Here is a 17,400-nt window from a genome sequence, read left to right on the forward strand (position 1 = left end):
CATAAACCAAATGGCATGTGTCTCAATGCAAATGTACCGTATAGACAGGTGAATATTGTCTTGTGTTGATCTTCTAGTGCTGCTGTAATTTGATTATACCTTGAGAATCCATCGAGAAAATAGTAATAGTCTCGCCCCGTGAGTCTATCTAGCATCTAGTCCAAAAATGGCAAAGGAAAGTGATTTTTCCTAGTCGTCTTATTTAGCTTCCGGTAATAGATAAAAATTCTCCATCTCGAAACCATTCTAGTCGGTATCAACTCGTTATTCTCGTTTTCAATGACTATGATACCTCATTTCTTTGGTACGCACTGGACCGGACTTACCCATGAACTGTCTGAGATGGGGTAAATTATACCTGCATCTAACCACTTGATGATTTCTTTCTTTACTACGTTATTCATGATGGGGTTCAGTCTTCATTGTCTGTCAATCGTCCCTTTTTCACCATCTTCTAGTATGATCTTGTGCATACATACAGATGGATTAATACCGCAAATATCGGCTATGGTCCATCCGATAGTTTTTTGAATTATTTCAATACAAGGATGAGTTTTTCTTCTTTCTCATTAGTTAATTCTGCTAAAACAATCACAAGCAAAGTAGAAGCGTTACATAAATAAACATATTTTAAATGTGAAGGAAGTACCTTGAGTTCTAATTTAAGTGGCTCCTCGATTGACGCTTTTGGTTGGGCATAATCCCTCTAACTCCAAATATTCAAAAACGGGATTGCGGATTAAATCCCCTTTGATTAGCTTCTAGCAAAGCTAAGTATTCATCCTCCTCTTCATCATTTTGAGGGTTTGATGTCAAAATTTGTTCTAATGGATCCTCAACATAGTTGAGTTCCTTCTCTATGAGTAAATCCTCTAAAGTGGACACTGTAGAACAGTCATCAATTGTGTCAGGAAATCGCATAGACTTAAAAACTTTAAATGTTACTTGATCATCCTAAACATACATAGTAAGATCGCCCTTCTGCACATCAATAAGGGTTCTTTCGGTTGCTAAGTATGATCTTCCTTGGATGGTCGACACCTCTTTGTCTGCTTCAAAGTCTAGAATCACAAAGTCAGCAGGAAAGATAAATTTGTCTACACGTATCAATACGTCCTCAATTTTTCCTTCTAGATGTGCTAAGGATCGATCTGCTAATTGAAGTGTAACCGTAGTCGGTCTAACTTCACCTATCCCTAACTTCCTAAATATTGACATAGGCATCAAGTTGATACACGCACCCAAGTCACATAGTGCTTTACCAAAATATGTTGATCCAATATTGCAAGGTATGGTAAAACATCCAGAATCCTTCAATTTTGGGGGTAGTTTTTCTTGAAGATATGCTCTGCATTCCTTTGTCAGGGCTACCGTCTCAAATTCTCCAAGCCTTCGTTTTTTTCACAGGATATCCTTCATGAATTTGACATAGTTCGGCATTTGTTCAAGTGCATTAACCAACGGGATGTTGATATGAAGTTTCTTGAGTACGTCTAGGAACTTCTTAAATTGAATTTCCTGCTTCTGCTTCTGAAGTCTTTGAGGGTAGGGTCATGGAGGCTTCTTTATTAGAACTGGCTGATTAGTTTTCTATGGCAATTTTGCATCTAACGAAGTTGTTAGTTGATCAGAATTAGCTAGTTCTGAAGTTACCTTGTCGGATTTTGTAGATTCTAGTTCTGGTGAAACTGGAATTTCAACACTCGATTGAACTTCCTCTAAGTCTTAAGCATCAGCCGCCTCTTTTTGAACTTCGACAGTGTTGGGTTCTATTTTCTTTCCACTCCTCAATGTTAATGCTTTACAATGCTCCTTCCCTGGATTCCTCGGATTCTCCGTATCACTAGGTAAAGCACCTTATGGTCAGTTTCTGAGTTCAGTTGCAAGCTGGCCCATTTGGTTTTCCAGGTTTTTCAATGTAGCTACTTGAATTTGGATTAAGGCATCATTCTTGGTCATGTATACCTTTAACAAGTTTTCTAAGCCATTGGATGGTTCATCTTGAGGTTGTTTCTGAACTTTTTGGGTAAAAATAGGTGGCTGGGTTGGTCTAAGTTGGGCATATGTGTTACTGGGTCCAGCCCTTTGGTTGCTCCAAGAGAAACTAAGGTGGTTTCGCCACGATGGGTTGTAGGTATTAGATTGTAGTCCTTTCCTTCCTTGATTTTGGTTCTGGTTACCCATGTAATAAATGGATTCTGGGTTCGATGGACATTCTTCGAACAGATGTCCTTCCCTACAATAGGCACAGGCTACATTTTCAAATTGATTCGGTGGTTGTGCTACAAAATTATTAAACCCATTAGTGGTAAAATTTTTAAGCATTGAGGATATTGAGGATACTTGAGATGTGAGTGAAGTGAGAGTGTCTACTTCATGTATTCCAGCGACTCCTCTTCCTAACACTGCTCGATTGATTGGCCTTTGGTAACTGTTGTTAGCAATCCTCTCAATGATTTCATAAGCCTCATTATAAGACTTAGAAAGAAGAGCATCATTAGCAGAAGCATCCACTACCATCCTCATGTGGCCATTGAGACCATTATAAAATGTCTTAAGTTGGATACAATGTGGGATTGCATGATGAGAGCACTTCCGTAATAATTCTTTGTACCTTTCCTATGCCTCATACAATGATTCATCATCCATTTGTTGGAAGGCAGTGATCTCATTCCTCAACTTAGCATTCTTGCTAGGCGGGAAATACTTCATGAGAATCTTTTTGGTAACTCTTGCCGCGTGAAAATTGAATTTTGTGGCAATGAGTTCAACCAGGCTCGATGTAACATTTCGAAATAGGGCCTAGTCAGAATAGTGGTTTCAGGACCACAAATTTGACATCAAAATATTTATTTTATGACTATTATGAGGTTAGAGTATGAGAATATGCATGTGTTAAAGTTTCATGAAGAAATTCCTTGAGTAAGGTGTCCAATTAGAAATTAGGGACTAAATTGAATAAATTGAAAAACTTGGTGTCTAGAAGCAATTTGTATAAAATTGCTTTAGATTATTAATTAGAAGGCCTTGGAGAGCAATTTTCCCAATTTCTAAGTTTTTGGACAAAAATGGGCTTGCATGGGTGAAATTTTAAAGAAAGGGCTTAAGGGCATTTTGGTCATTTGGCTTTTAAATGAAATAAAATGGGAAAAATCAAGCCAAAATCAGCCATCTTCTTTCCCATAGCTGCTGAAATTCTCTTGTCACCATAACTAGGGTTTTCAAACATTTCAAGCTTAATAGTAAGTGCTCCCAAGCCCCGTTTTTAATGTTCTTTGTATTTTTGAAATCCTGGTAGTTTGTTCTCTCCATTTCTACCCATATTTCATGCTAGGGTTCAAGTTTAAAAATTTATCCATGCATGAGTTGCTTGTATTTTGATAGATTATGGAGGGATCTGAAAGTTGGTTGTGTGTTAAACATCTTTTTCTAGATGATTTTCATAAAAAACCTTTAAAGGGACCTTTTTGCAAAAGTTTTAAATTATGTGGTAAAAATGAAGAAATAATAGTAAATGTGGGCTTTCATAAGATAGAGAAGTGTTCAGCTAGTGTAACATCCCATACCCGAGTCCGTTACCGGAGTCGAGCACGAGGTGCACACAGACTTAACTTAATTATTTTCACAGTCCATTTAAAAATTTCCAGACAAGCTGGTTACTGCATCACTGTCGCCTTAAAAACCATATCTTGAGTTTCAAAACTCAAAAACTGATTCCGTAAATTTTCCCTGAATTTAGACTCATATATCCATCCGTGGATTTATTTCTATAATTTTTGGTTGGGCCAATTGGTACAGTTTATTAGTTAAAGTCACCCCTGTTTCAGGGTTCAACTACACTGACCTTTGCGCATTACGACCTGGATAACTTCTCGTACAGAGCTTCAATGCTAATACCGTTTGTTTCTAATGAAACTAGACTCAAAGGGGAATCTATAAATATAAGGCATGACTTCTAATTGTTTCTGGATAATTTATGGTAAATTTTCAAAGTCGAAAAAGAGGATCCAGAAACCGTTCTGGCCCTGTCTCACGAGAACTTTAATATCTCTTAATATACTGTTCATATGATTGTTTCGTTACTTTCATATGAAAATAGATTCATCAAGGTTCGATTAAATAATTTATTCGCTATTTAAATCCATTCCTACTATTTTTAGTGATTTTTCACATCCACGTCACTACAGCTGACAGCATCTGTTTTTAAGGTAGGCTTTACCTATTTCATAATTCCCATGATTCAATTAGCCCTTTAGCATAAATAGCACAAGATAGGATCATGACTAACCATCCCAATGGCTAATCGTTTCCAAACATTTCCATGTCTCTTAATGAACAACATACAGTGGTTATAATCCCATGCCCAAAGTTTACTTAAGCCATTTTCGCATGGCTATCGAAATTTACACAAATCGAAAGGTACATGACCTACAACAAAAGGGTAGTCCTATACATGCCATATCCAAAGTTCAACTAAAAGAGTACCAAAAGGGCTTTGATAGTGTGGTTGACTTGACTTGATGATCCCGAATCCGATCGCTAACGAGCCAAAATCTATAAAACCGAGAAACAAAGAAACGGAGTAAGCAATTTATGCTTAGTAAGTTTTGAGCCATAAATTTACACACAACCAAAGCATAGCATTCAAGTAGCTAAACAATAATTCATATGCACAAAATTCTCAATGACATGCTTACTTCACAATACCAACTCTTATATTCATACACAAATAGCGGCTTAGTCAAGGCCGGTAGCTCATTTATCAACGGAGAGAATACTCATATGTACTGGCTCATAGTGTGCAAAGCACATACGAAACGTACCTCATTGTTGGGAATTTCACAAGCGTATTAACTGAAAATTTTTACAGCAAGTTCATTCATTCCCAAATCACGTACCTTCGAGTTTAACGGATATAGCTACTGTTCAGCGCGCTTGGGACATAGTCCGTTATGGTAGCCCGCACAAATGCCTTCGGGACTTAACCCGGATATCACAACTCGCACAATTGCCTTCGGGCTTAGCCCGGATATCACAACTCGTACAATTGCCTTCGGGCTTAGCCCGGATGTCACAACTCACACAATTGCCTTCGGGCTTAGCCCGGATATTACCCAAACATTCATACACATCTTTGTTTCAATTTCATAACAAAAATTTATGCACAAATCACTTAACAAGAAATGTCATTTTCGGCTCAATGGCCACATACAAAGGGCACGATTTTGATTTGCTTATAACATCATCTAATCGAATCAAAATCTAAGTTTCGATGCTTGAAAACTTACCTCGGATGTTGTCGAACAATTCCGATGGCTATTCGACCACTTTTTCCTTCCCTTTATCGGATTTGGTCCCCCTTTGCTCTTGAGCTTAATTTAACAAATAAATTGATTCAATCATTTGAGTATCGAAAAGAGGAACTCAAGGCACTTAGCCCACATATATTCACTAGACATTAAAGTCACATATATACGAATTCATGAATCAAACTCAACACATTAGTTAGTACTCTCCTTAGCGAATTTTCTAAGTCAAGACAAAGCCTTCAACATGCTTACTCATGGCGAACAACACAACATCCTAGGTACTCATTCATGGGCCGATTATGCATGTTGATGTTGAGGCCAATTACATGTTTAATACCACACATGAATGGCACACATTTTACTAGCTAATGCATTACATATTGTAGCTCAATACACATCTATCATTTACTTCATAACCGAAACATCATCACAAGAAAATACATACTTTGAGATAGTATATATGTCATACCAATACATCATGTGCAAACATATATACATATAGGTGCAAGGGCCGAATCTCAAGTTATTCTTAACCATATATAAGCATATGTCCAAAACACAAATTTTTACCTATCATGTAATAAGCATAAATCATGCTTATGAATGCACCTTGGCCGAATACCATTTCCATGACAAAGCAAAGATTGAACCATGGGCTAACATGAACATCAAGCTAGCAACTAAAACATGCATGAATCTCATGGCACAACCTCAAACATACCTTAATCTTGATACAAGTATGGCCAAACCTCCCCTTAATCCTCTTCTAAACCAAATATGGAGCAAAAATTCCTTCTTCCTCAGAATTTTTGGCCAAAAGAAAGAATGGAAAAGATGAACAAATTTTTTCTTTCCTTTTCTTCATCATCTGACAAAGGGGGAGAATACCACACACATAATTTTTTTTCCATTTCTTTATTCCTACCTTAGTTTATTGTTTCCTCCCATAATGCACCAACAAAACATGTTTATGACATGTTTTGCCCATCATTCTTTGTCATGGCCGGCCACCACTATGATATATGGGAAATTTGACATGCAAACCCCTCATTTTTGCATGCATGATCAACTAGTCATCACACATTTCCCCACCATGCTTTCAAAGTTTACTACTAGGTCCTTTCTAGTGAAATTCACATTTATAACTCTAAATCAAAACATCAAAAATGTTACACATGTGTTAACACATATTATAGGCACCAAAATAAATTTTAAATTATTTTTATGCGTCGGTTTAGTGGTCCCGAAACCACATTCCGACTAGGGTCGTTTTAGGGCTGTCACAACTCTCCCCCACTTAAGAAATTTTCGTCCCTGAAAATCTTACCGGTAAATAGGTTTGGGTATTGTTCTTTCATAGAGTTCTCGGTCTCCCAAGTGGCTTCTTCCATTCCGTGTTTGAGCCATAACACTTTCACTAGCGGAACCCTTTTGTTTCGCAATTCTTTCACTTCACGCGCTAGGATACAAATCGGTTCTTCTTCATAACTCATATTGGCTTGAATTTCAACCTCTGATGGACTAATTACGTGCGACGGATCAGATCTATAACGTCGAAGCATTGAAACATGAAAGACGTCGTGAATCTTTTCGAGTTCAGGGGACAAAATCAAACGATACGCAACTGGGCCAACTCCTTCAAGATTTAAATGCGGCCTAATGAATCTGGCTCAACTTGCCCTTACGGCCAAATCGAGTATCTTTTTCCAAGGCGAAACTTTAAGAAACATCAGATCTCCCACGATACTCAATGTCTTTTCGTTTCAGATCCGTATGACTTCGACGATCGGAGGCTATCTTGAGACTTTCATGGATTACTTTTACTTTCGATTCAAAGCATCTTTAATCAAATCCACTCCGAAAATTTTGCTTTCACCGAGCTCGGTCCAAAACAATGGTGTACGGCATTTACGCCCGTACAAAGCCTCGTAAGGTGCCATCTTAATACTTGATTGATAACTATTGTTGTAAGCGAATTCAATCAAAGGTAAATACCGTTCCCATGAACCACCGAACTCGAGGATGCAACATTGCAACTTATCCTCAAGTATCTGAATTATCCGCTCGGATTGACCATCGGTTTGTGGATGAAAAGCGGTGCTAAAATGCAGCTTGGTACCCAAAGCTTCTTGGAACTTCTTCCAAAATCGCGAAGTAAATCTCAGATCTCTATCCGACACGATAGAAATAGGCACCCCATGTAATCTCACTATCTGAGAAACGTACAATTCGGCTAGTTTGTCCATTGAAAAATTCGTGCGTACGGGGATAAAGTAAGCCGACTTAGTCAATCTATCTACAACAACCCAAATCGCATCCTTCTTACTCGCTGACAATGGCAGTCCGGATACAAAGTCCATTGTGACTCGATCCCATTTCCACTCGAGTATCGTGATCGGCTGAAGTAATCCTGAAGGCACTTGATGTTCCGCTTTCACTTGTTGACATATTAAACATCTCGAAACAAAGTCGGAGATGTCTCGTTTCATACCATGCCACCAAAATCGACGTTTCAAATCATTGTACATCTTCGTGCTCCCCGGGTGAATTGACATTCGGTTACAATGGGCTTCGTTCAGAATCATCGAAATGAGTTCCGAATTCCTTGGAACACACAGACGACTTCTGAACCTCAAACAATCATCATCATCAATTTGAAACTCCGTTTCCTTGTTCGGAACACACTCAGCCCGTTTTGCAACCAACTCATCGTCGACTTTCTGAGCTTCACGAATTTGATGAATCAATAATGGTTTGGCTTTTAATTCAGCTACTAACACATTGTCGGGTAGAATAGACAAGTGTACATTCATCGTCAGTAAGGCAAGCAAGTGATTTCGGCTTAAGGCGTCCGCAACCACATTAGCCTTTCCGGGTGATAATCAATGACAAGCTCATAGTCTTTTAACAACTCGAGCCAACGTCTTTGTCGCAGATTCAAGTCTCGCTGAGTCATCAAATACTTGAGACTTTTGTGATCCGAAAATACATGGGACTTCTCACCAAACAAATAATGTCGCCATCTTTTCAAAGCAAATACGATGGCGGCTAGTTCGAGATCATGGGTCGGATAATTTCTCTCATGTGGCTTCAATTGTCTCGACGCATAGGCCACAACTCGCCCTTCTTGCATCAATACGCAACCCAACCCAAGTAGGGATGCGTCATTATAAATGACAAACTCTTTGCCTGATTCGGGTTGCACTAGAATTGGAGCTTCAGTCAAATAAGTTTTCAGTTGATCGAAACTTTTCTGACATTTCTCCGTCCATTCGAACTTAACATCCTTTTGGAGTAGCTTCGTCATTGGTGTGGCTATCGTCGAGAAACCTTTTACAAATCGTCGGTAATAACCGACGAGCCCCAGGAAGCTCCGAACTTCAGTAACATTTCTTGGAGGCTTCCAGTTAAGTATGGCTGAAATTTTGTTCGGGTCGACTCGAATACCTGATGCAGATACCACATGCCCCAAAAAGCTAACCTCTCTTAACCAGAACTCACATTTATTGAACTTAGCATATAACTGCTTATCTCGCAAAACTTGCAGCACTACTCTTAGGTGCTCAGCATGTTCGGTTTCATCTTTCGAATAGACCAAAATGTCATCAATAAACACAACTACGAACCGATCCAAATATGGTCTGAAGATCCGATTCATCAAATCCATAAATACCGCAGGGGCATTAGTGAGCCCAAATGGCATCACTAAGAACTTGTAGTGACCATACCTCGCTCAAGGGCGTTTTGGGTACGTCCAGAATCTCGAATTACAAGAATCGATAATAGCCCGATCTCAAATCTATTTTCGAGAACACCGAGGTTCTTCAGTTGATCGAACAAATCATCGATACTGTGTAACGGATATTTGTTCTTTATTGTCACTTTATTGTCGACGATAGTCGATGCACAACCTCATGGTTCCGTCCTTCTTTTCACAAACAACTTTGGTGCACCTCAAGGTGAAAAACTCTAAGGCGAGCAAAACCTCTATCCACCAATTCTTGCAACCGAGCTTTCAACTCCTTTAATTCCGTTGGTGCCATACGATACGGAGCTATCGAAATTGGAGTGGTATCGGTACCAATTCGATGCCAAACTCTATTTCCGAACAGTGGTAAACCCGCAATTCTTGTGGAAAACATTCGGTATTCACAAACCACCGGCACAGATTCGGGTTTCTTTTCTAACTCCTTATCATCAAGTACATACGCAAGGTATGCTTCATACCCCTTTCTTACGTATTTCTGGGCCAACATTGCTGATATTACAGCTGGCAACCCCTTTAAGTCCGTAGACTCAACCCGAATTATCTCGTTATTCGCGCACCTCAGATCAATAGTCTTGCTTTTACAATTTACAACCGCATCGTGCATGGTCAACCAATCCAAACCAAGAATAACATCGAATTCGTCGAACGGCAAAAGCATCAAGTCCGCCGGAAAACAAGAACCTCGAAATACTAGGGGACTTTTCTTACACACTTTGTTGACAAGCACGTAATGACCCAAAGGATTTGACACCCGAATTACAAACTCAGTAGACTCAATAGGTAAAGTCTTACTGGATGCTAAGGTTTCGCATATATAAGAATGAGTAGAACCAGGGTCAATTAAAGCAATCACATCAGTATCAAAGAGAGTAAAGGTACCGGTAATAACATCTGGCGAGGAAGCATCTTCGCGTGCGCGTATGGCATAAGTCCTAGCAGGAGCACGAACCTCGGATCTTGTTGTAGCATCTCTCGACCCTCTTTGACTACCACTAGCATTGCCCGTATTTCTAGATGGCCTACCTTGAGCCGTGGTAGCACCCGGGTTCCCACTTTGATTTACGTTTTGTTCAGATAATCTCGGGCAATCTTTAATAAAGTGGTCGGCCGATCCACACTTATAGCAGGAGCGATCACGGAACCTCTGACTCCCGAATGCCATTTGCCACAATGTCGACACTGCTCGTCTCGACGTTCATTTCCAATACCGAAGCCCGAAGTGCCTCGTGTACCCACAGGGGGTCGATCACGATCTCGTCTAAAAAGGCCCGAAGCGCCTCTAGACCGGCTCACATCATCTCGAAATCTCTTCGATGCCTGTTGAAGAGACTTTCCCGAGGACCTTTTTCGAAATTCTCCAGTTCCCACATCAACTTTTTGTTTCTCCTTTCTAAGCTCTTCGGCTTTACAAGCTCGCTCGACAAGTACTACGAACTCTCGTATTTAGAGAATGCCAACGAACATCCTTATATCTTCATTCAGCCCATCGTCGAAGCGTTTACACATTACGGCTTCTGAGGAAATGCATTCTCGTGCATACCAGCTAAGCCTCACAAATTTTCGTTCATAGTCGGTCACCGACATAGAACCTTGTTTGAGTTCAAGAAATTCCTTTCGTTTTTGGTCAATGAATCTCTGACTGATATACTTCTTTCGGAACTCGGTTTGGAAGAACTCCCAAGTTACTTGCTCTCTAGGCACTGTGAAGTCGATTACTCCACCAATAGTAGGCGGAATCGCGTAGCAAGGAGATAGTACACTTTAAGCATTCATCGGGTGTACAAGATAGCTCATCGAGCACCCGGATAGTGTTGTCCAACCAAAATTCAGCTTGCTCGGCATCGTCGCTATCCGTAGCTTTAAATTCAGTAGCCCCATGTTTTTGAATTCTGTCGACTGGGGGCTTACTTGACCTTATTTGGTCAGTTACCGAAGGTATTGTAGGCGTGGGGGTTGCATTTGTCGGGAATGGAGGTTGTGGAACAGCCGTATTGGCTCGAATGTATTGGTTGAACCAATCATTCATCACGCTATAAAAAGCTTGCCTAGCCTCATCATTCGGATTGCTAGCAATAGGTTGAGAGTCTGCCGGCGCTGTCCCTTGCACGGGAGCAGGCGCCATACTCTCCACATCATCAGCTATTGCTCGGTTGGGATCGGGATCCATCACTATAATTAAACACAAATTCAAATGTCAGAAAGCACCACACTATCAATTAATCACAAAATGGCATGTATAGCTAGACCCAAACGTATTACGGTAGTCCTAGAATCGACTAAACCGTAGCTCTGATACCAATAAAATTGTAACACCCCGTACCCGAGTCCGTTACCGGAGTCGAACACGAGGTGCACACAGACTTAATTATTTTCACAGTCCATTTAAAAATTTCCAGACAAGCTGGTTACTGCATCACTGTCGCCTTAAAAATCATATCTTGAGTTTCAAAACTCAAAAACTGATTCCGTAAATTTTCCCTGAATTTAGACTCATATATCCATCCGTAGATTTATTTCTAGAATTTTTGGTTGGGTCAATTGGTACAGTTTATTAGTTAAAGTCACCCCTATTTCAGGGTTCGACTACACTGACCTTTGCGCATTACAACCTGGATAACTTCTCGTACAGAGCTTCAATGCTAATTCTGTTTGTTTCTAATGAAACTAGACTCAAGGAGGAATCTATACATATAATGCATGACTTCTAATTGTTTCTGGATAATTTATGGTAAATTTTTAAATTCGAAACAGAGGATCCAGAAACCGTTCTGGCCCTGTCTCACGAGAACTTTAATATCTCTTAATATACTTTTCATATGATCATTTTGTTACTTTCATATGAAAATAGATTCATAAAGGTTCGATTACATAATTTATTCGCTATTTAACTCCATTGCTACTATTTTTAGTGATTTTTCACATCCACGTCACTGCAGCTGACAGCATCTGTTTTTAAGGTAGGCTTTACCTATTTCATAATTCCCATGGTTCAATTAGCCCTTTAACATAAATAGCACAAGATAGGATCATGACTAACCATCCCAATGGCTAATCGTTTCCAAACATTTCCATGTCTCTTAATGAACAACATACAGTGGTTATAATCCCATGCCCAAAGTTTACTTAAGCCATTTTCGCATGGCTATCGAAATTTACACAAATCGAAAGGTACATGACCTACAAAACATGTATGTTATAACTGGTACGTTCTTCATTCATAGCATGCCTTACACTGCTTTGATTGATGTGGGTTCCACTCACTCGTATGTTGCTTGTGATGTATCTGGGGCTTTGGATGTGCTTCCTGAGGAGACTGTGAGTGGGGTATCGGTGATAAGCCCATTGGGACATTCTGTTAAGGTAGATAAACTTTTTAGGGCAGTATCGTTAGTGACACAAGATAAAGTTTTTGAAGGAGACTTGATGGAGCTGCCCTTTGGGGATTTTGATCTTAACTTGGGCATGGACTGGTCAGCTAAGCACAAGGCGACGCTGGATTGTGCTGCAAAGAGGATGGTACTACGAACTGCTGAAGATAAGGAGATAATGGTTATAGGGGAACGAAGGGATTATTTGTCCAATGTTGTTTCGGCGTTAAGAGCCGAGAAGTTGATTCGAAAAGGTTGTGAGGCATACTTGGCCCTTGTAAGTCAAACGGGACTTGAGGAGATAACGGTAGAGTCGGTTAGGACTATTAAGGAATTTCAGGATGTATTCTCAGATGAACTTCCTGGATTACCCCCGAACAGAGAAGTCGAGTTTGGAATTGACTTACTACCTGGAACAGCTCCTGTGTCTATTGCGCCTTATCGGATGGCACCAAAGGAGTTGGTAGAATTGAAAGCTCAGATTCAAGAGCTGTTGGATAGAGGGTTTATAAGACCAAGTGTTTCCGTAAGCACACCGCCGTCTTGTCAGAAGAAGAAAGATGGGACCATACGAATCTGTATTGACTATTGGTAGTTGAATAAACTGACAATCAAGAACAAGTACCCGTTACCAAGAATCGATGATCTGTTCGACCAATTGAAAGGAGCCTCGGTGTTTTCTAAGATCGACCTTCGGTCGGTATATCATTAATTAAGAGTTAAAGAGGGGGATATTTATAAGACGGCGTTCAGGACTCGATACGGTCATTACGAGTTTCTGGTAATGCCTTTTGGACTAACTAATGCACTGGTGGCATTCATGGATTTGATGAATCGGGTGTTCCAACCATACTTGGATCGGTTCGTAGTCGTTTTTATTGATGATATCTTGGTGTATTCGAAAACGGAAGAGAAGCATGATGAGCATCTTCGTGTAGTGCTGCAAGTGTTAAGGGAGAAGCAACTTTATGCAAAGTTTAGTAAGTGCGAGTTTTGGCTGAAGGAAGTTACCTTCTTGGGGCATGTTGTGTCTGCCGAGGGGATCAAGGTAGACCCTCGAAAGATTGAAGCAATTCTGGAATGGAAGCCACCGAAGTCGGTAACAGAGATTTGAAGTTTTTTGGGGTTGGCAGGTTATTATCGGAGATTCATGGAAGGATTTTCTGTGTTGGCAGCACCGTTAACGAAACTTATAAGGAAGGGAGCACATTTTGTTTGGACAAATAAGCAGCAAGAGGCTTTTGAGAGGTTGAAGAGGGTTTTGACGGAAGCACCAGTGTTGATTCAGCCAGAGTCTGGTAAGGATTTCACTGTGTACAGCGATGCGTCACATGTAGGTTTGGGCTGCGTGTTGATGCAAGAAGGTAAACTGGTCGCTTATGCTTCACAACAGCTTAAGCCGCACGAGGTGAACTACCCTACGCATGACTTGGAATTGGTAGCGGTAATCTTTGCACTTAAGATATGGAGGCATTACCTGTATGGAGAGAAATGCATCATCTATACAGATCACAGGAGTCTTAAGTACTTGCTGACTCAAAAGGAGCTAAATCTTAGGAGTGAAGGTGGATAGAGTTGTTAAAGGACTATGATTGTTCGATTGAATACCATCCAGGGAAAGCGAATGTCGTGGCTGATGCGTTAAGTCGAAGGGCTATGGCAGAATTAAAGGCGATGTTTGCTCGTCTAAGTTTGTATGACGACGGAAGTTTGTTGGCAGAGTTACAAGTGAGACCGACTTGGGTAGAACAGATTAAGAAGCAACAGTTGGGGGACGAGTCGTTGGTTTCTCGATTTCAGCAAGTTGAGAAGGGGGAGAATTCGGACTTTGGGTTAAATAGTGAGGGAGTTCTTTGTTTTCTAGGGAGAATTTGTATGCCGAAGAACTCCGATTTGAGATTGATGATTTTGAGAGAGGCACATAATGGACCTTGTGCTATGCATCCAGGTGGGAGTAAGTTGTATCGCGACTTGCGAGAGCAATATTGGTGGCCTGGGCTTAAGCAAGAAGTGACCGAATTTGTAGGAAGATGTTTGACATGTCAACAAGTGAAGGCCGAGCATCAACTACCTTCGGGATTGTTACAGTCGGTAAAGATAGCACTTTGGAAGTGGGAAAGGGTAACTATGGACTTTGTAACTGGACTACCGTTGACACCTTCTAAGAAGATTCAGTTTGGGTGATTGTGGATAGACTCACGAAATCTGCTCATTTCATACCTGTCTGAACCGATTACTCACTTCAGAAGTTGGCCAAATTGTATGTGGCAGAAATAGTACGGTTGCATGGGGTGCCAGCGTCGATAATTTCAGACCGAGACCCAAGGTTTACATCTCAGTTTTGGCAAAAGTTGCATGAGGCATTGGGAACGCGATTGGATTTCAGTACGGCTTTTCACCCTCAGTCGGATGGGCAGTCAGAGAGGGTTATTCAGATTTTAGAGGATATGTTGAGGGGTTGTGCTATTGAGTTTAGAGGCAGCTGGGAGGATCATTTGCCATTGGCGGAGTTCGCATATAACAACAGCTACCAAGCAAGTATTCAGATGGCTCCATATGAAGCACTATATGGACGAAGGTGTCGTTCGCCTACTTGTTGGGCAGAATTGGGGGAAAGGCAAATACTTGGACCAGAGTTGGTAGTAGATACTGAAGACAAGATTAAGGTGATCAGGAATCGGTTAAAAGAGTCGGCGGATGGACAAAATTCTTATGCCGATCTGAAGCGTAAGGATATTGAATATGCTGAAGGGGACATGGTCTTGTTGAAAGTTTCGCCTTGGAAGAAGATTTTGAGATTTGGTAAGAAGGGTAAGTTGAGCCCACGGTTTATCGGGCCTTATCGGATTATTAAGCGGATAGGGCCGGTGGCTTATCAGCTAGAGTTACCTCCAGAACTGGATCGTATTCACGACGTTTTCCATGTGTCCATGCTAAGGCGATATCATTCTGACCCAACTCAAATCGTGCCAGTTACAGAAATCGAGGTACGGTCGGATTTGACCTTTGAAGAGGAACCGGTGCAAATACTTGATCACGATGTCAAGGTGTTGAGAAGGAGGTCAGTCCCGTTAGTGAAGGTACTTTGGAGGAACCATGGCAAGGAAGAAGCTACTTGGGAGACCGAAGAGGCAATGCGTCAGCAGTACCCTCAACTGTTTGGATCAGGTAAATTTCGAGGCCGAAATTTCTTTAAGGAGGGTAGAGTTGTAACATCCTAATTTTCGGGTTTTTCGCGATTCTTGATATTTTAAGTAAGTTTCTAAAATTTTTTATGTGATTATGGAATTCATAATTTGGGTATGTAAATGGGCTTATGGAAGGCCCATGAGTTGGCCAAAACCCGGTAGAATTTTTTTAAATTTTGGACGTAGGAGTTAGGGGTTCTGGCGAGGTGCTTTATATAAAGTTGTGGGTAAAGTGTATCACAAAAAGAGCCTTGGTAAAGTGGCAAGGGTGACGCCACTAAGCTCCAAAAAAAGTGGCGTGTGGAGCATAGGGGAAGACTTGGGTTCGATTCCCTGGAATGGCAAAGGTAATGATATTTTTATGCTTGTGCATGCTAGAGTTTAAAGTTGGATGGAACTCTATGGGAGAGAGTTTAAAATAGTCAAGATGCATGGATTAAGGAGGGATAAGGGGAGAGATTTTAGGGATTTGAGAAAGGGATAGAGCCTAGCCGATTTGAAGGGATTGGAGAGGGCATTTCGGCAGAGGGGTATTAGGTTAGCAATTTCGGCATTAGGGTCTTAGCTGTGCCGTTTTCTCTTTTGTTTTAGTTTTTCTCTTCTTTCTTCTTCCCTAGCTGAATTTACCATCTTTCATCTCATTTTTTCTCCCTTTTCTTTTTCAAAAACCAGCCCATTACTTTTCTCTACTCATTTATTATTTCTTTCCTTAATCTCTACTTCTGCCGAAATACCGCAAAAGCCGAAATCAGTGAAGATAGGGGGGTGCCGATTCTTTGTGACCAGCAACCTTTTTCCTTCCTTTTCAATTGTTGGCGTTCAATTCCTTTACCTTTTAGGCATCCGGATTCAAGAGGAGTAAGATTGTGGTAAGTACTCGAACTCTAAACAATTCCTAGAATAACTTTTGGGCAAAAGCCGAAACCCCTCTAGTTTAGGGAGGTGGCCGAATGTGGGTATAGGCCTTATGGGGTCTTCTTTTAATAATTTTGTGGTTTATTTAGTGGAGGAGCAACAAGGTGTAGTATCGACTTGGAGTAGCTTGGATCACCGGAGTGGTTAGACCTAGTCATCAATCACGACAAAGGTAAGATTCCTAAGGCCATTATGGATGGTGGCCGAATGTGTAAGTATTAGTATTAGATGATTTTTGGTTTGGTTCAATTATGGGAAGCTGATTATTAACGATGGATTATAGGAGAAATCGTGTAGGAGATCTCGTCGAGGAATATCGCCAAACAGGTGTGTAACAAACCCTTTTTCATAAGCTTAAAGCGATAAATGCCGAAAAGCCGAAATGCCGAAATTCTGGCATTTCGAGGACTTGTGAGCAAGCGAACGCTCACTAGTTAGTTAGAATCGATGAGATGATGATTGGGAACAATGGAAACGGTAAGTTGGGCCTCGAGGGGCTGCAATAAGGCCCAATAGGTTTTCGGGCCCATTTGGGAAAAATTGGTAGAAAACGGAAATCTGTTAAATTGCGTGTTAAGACTGTTAATACTGTTATGGATATAGGCTAAATGGGCCTAGATGACAAAATTGGCTAAGTAGGGTCCATTAGGGGTTTTAGACCCAATAACTCGATTTCGCTAAAAATGGGCCAGAATCACTATTTGCACCCATGAATTGTTAGTAACTGTTAATAAACATGGAAACCCTAATTTTCAGTAAAATTACGATATTACCCTTATAATATGAAAATGACCGTTTTACCCCTAGGTAAAAATGACCATTATACCCCTAGGGTTTATATATGAATTTAA

General features: G+C 40.6%; 1 non-coding gene across 1 annotated transcript; it reads left to right on the forward strand.

Moving 5' to 3' along the window:
- Positions 1 to 2,575: 2,575 nt before the first annotated feature.
- Positions 2,576 to 2,682, forward strand: LOC128294957 (small nucleolar RNA R71). Its single transcript, XR_008285264.1, has one exon. It is a non-coding gene; the product is annotated as a small nucleolar RNA R71 (small nucleolar RNA).
- Positions 2,683 to 17,400: the final 14,718 nt, after the last annotated feature.

Source organism: Gossypium arboreum, chromosome 6 (assembly GCF_025698485.1).
Source record: "Gossypium arboreum isolate Shixiya-1 chromosome 6, ASM2569848v2, whole genome shotgun sequence".
Classification (NCBI taxonomy): Eukaryota; Viridiplantae; Streptophyta; class Magnoliopsida; order Malvales; family Malvaceae; genus Gossypium; species Gossypium arboreum.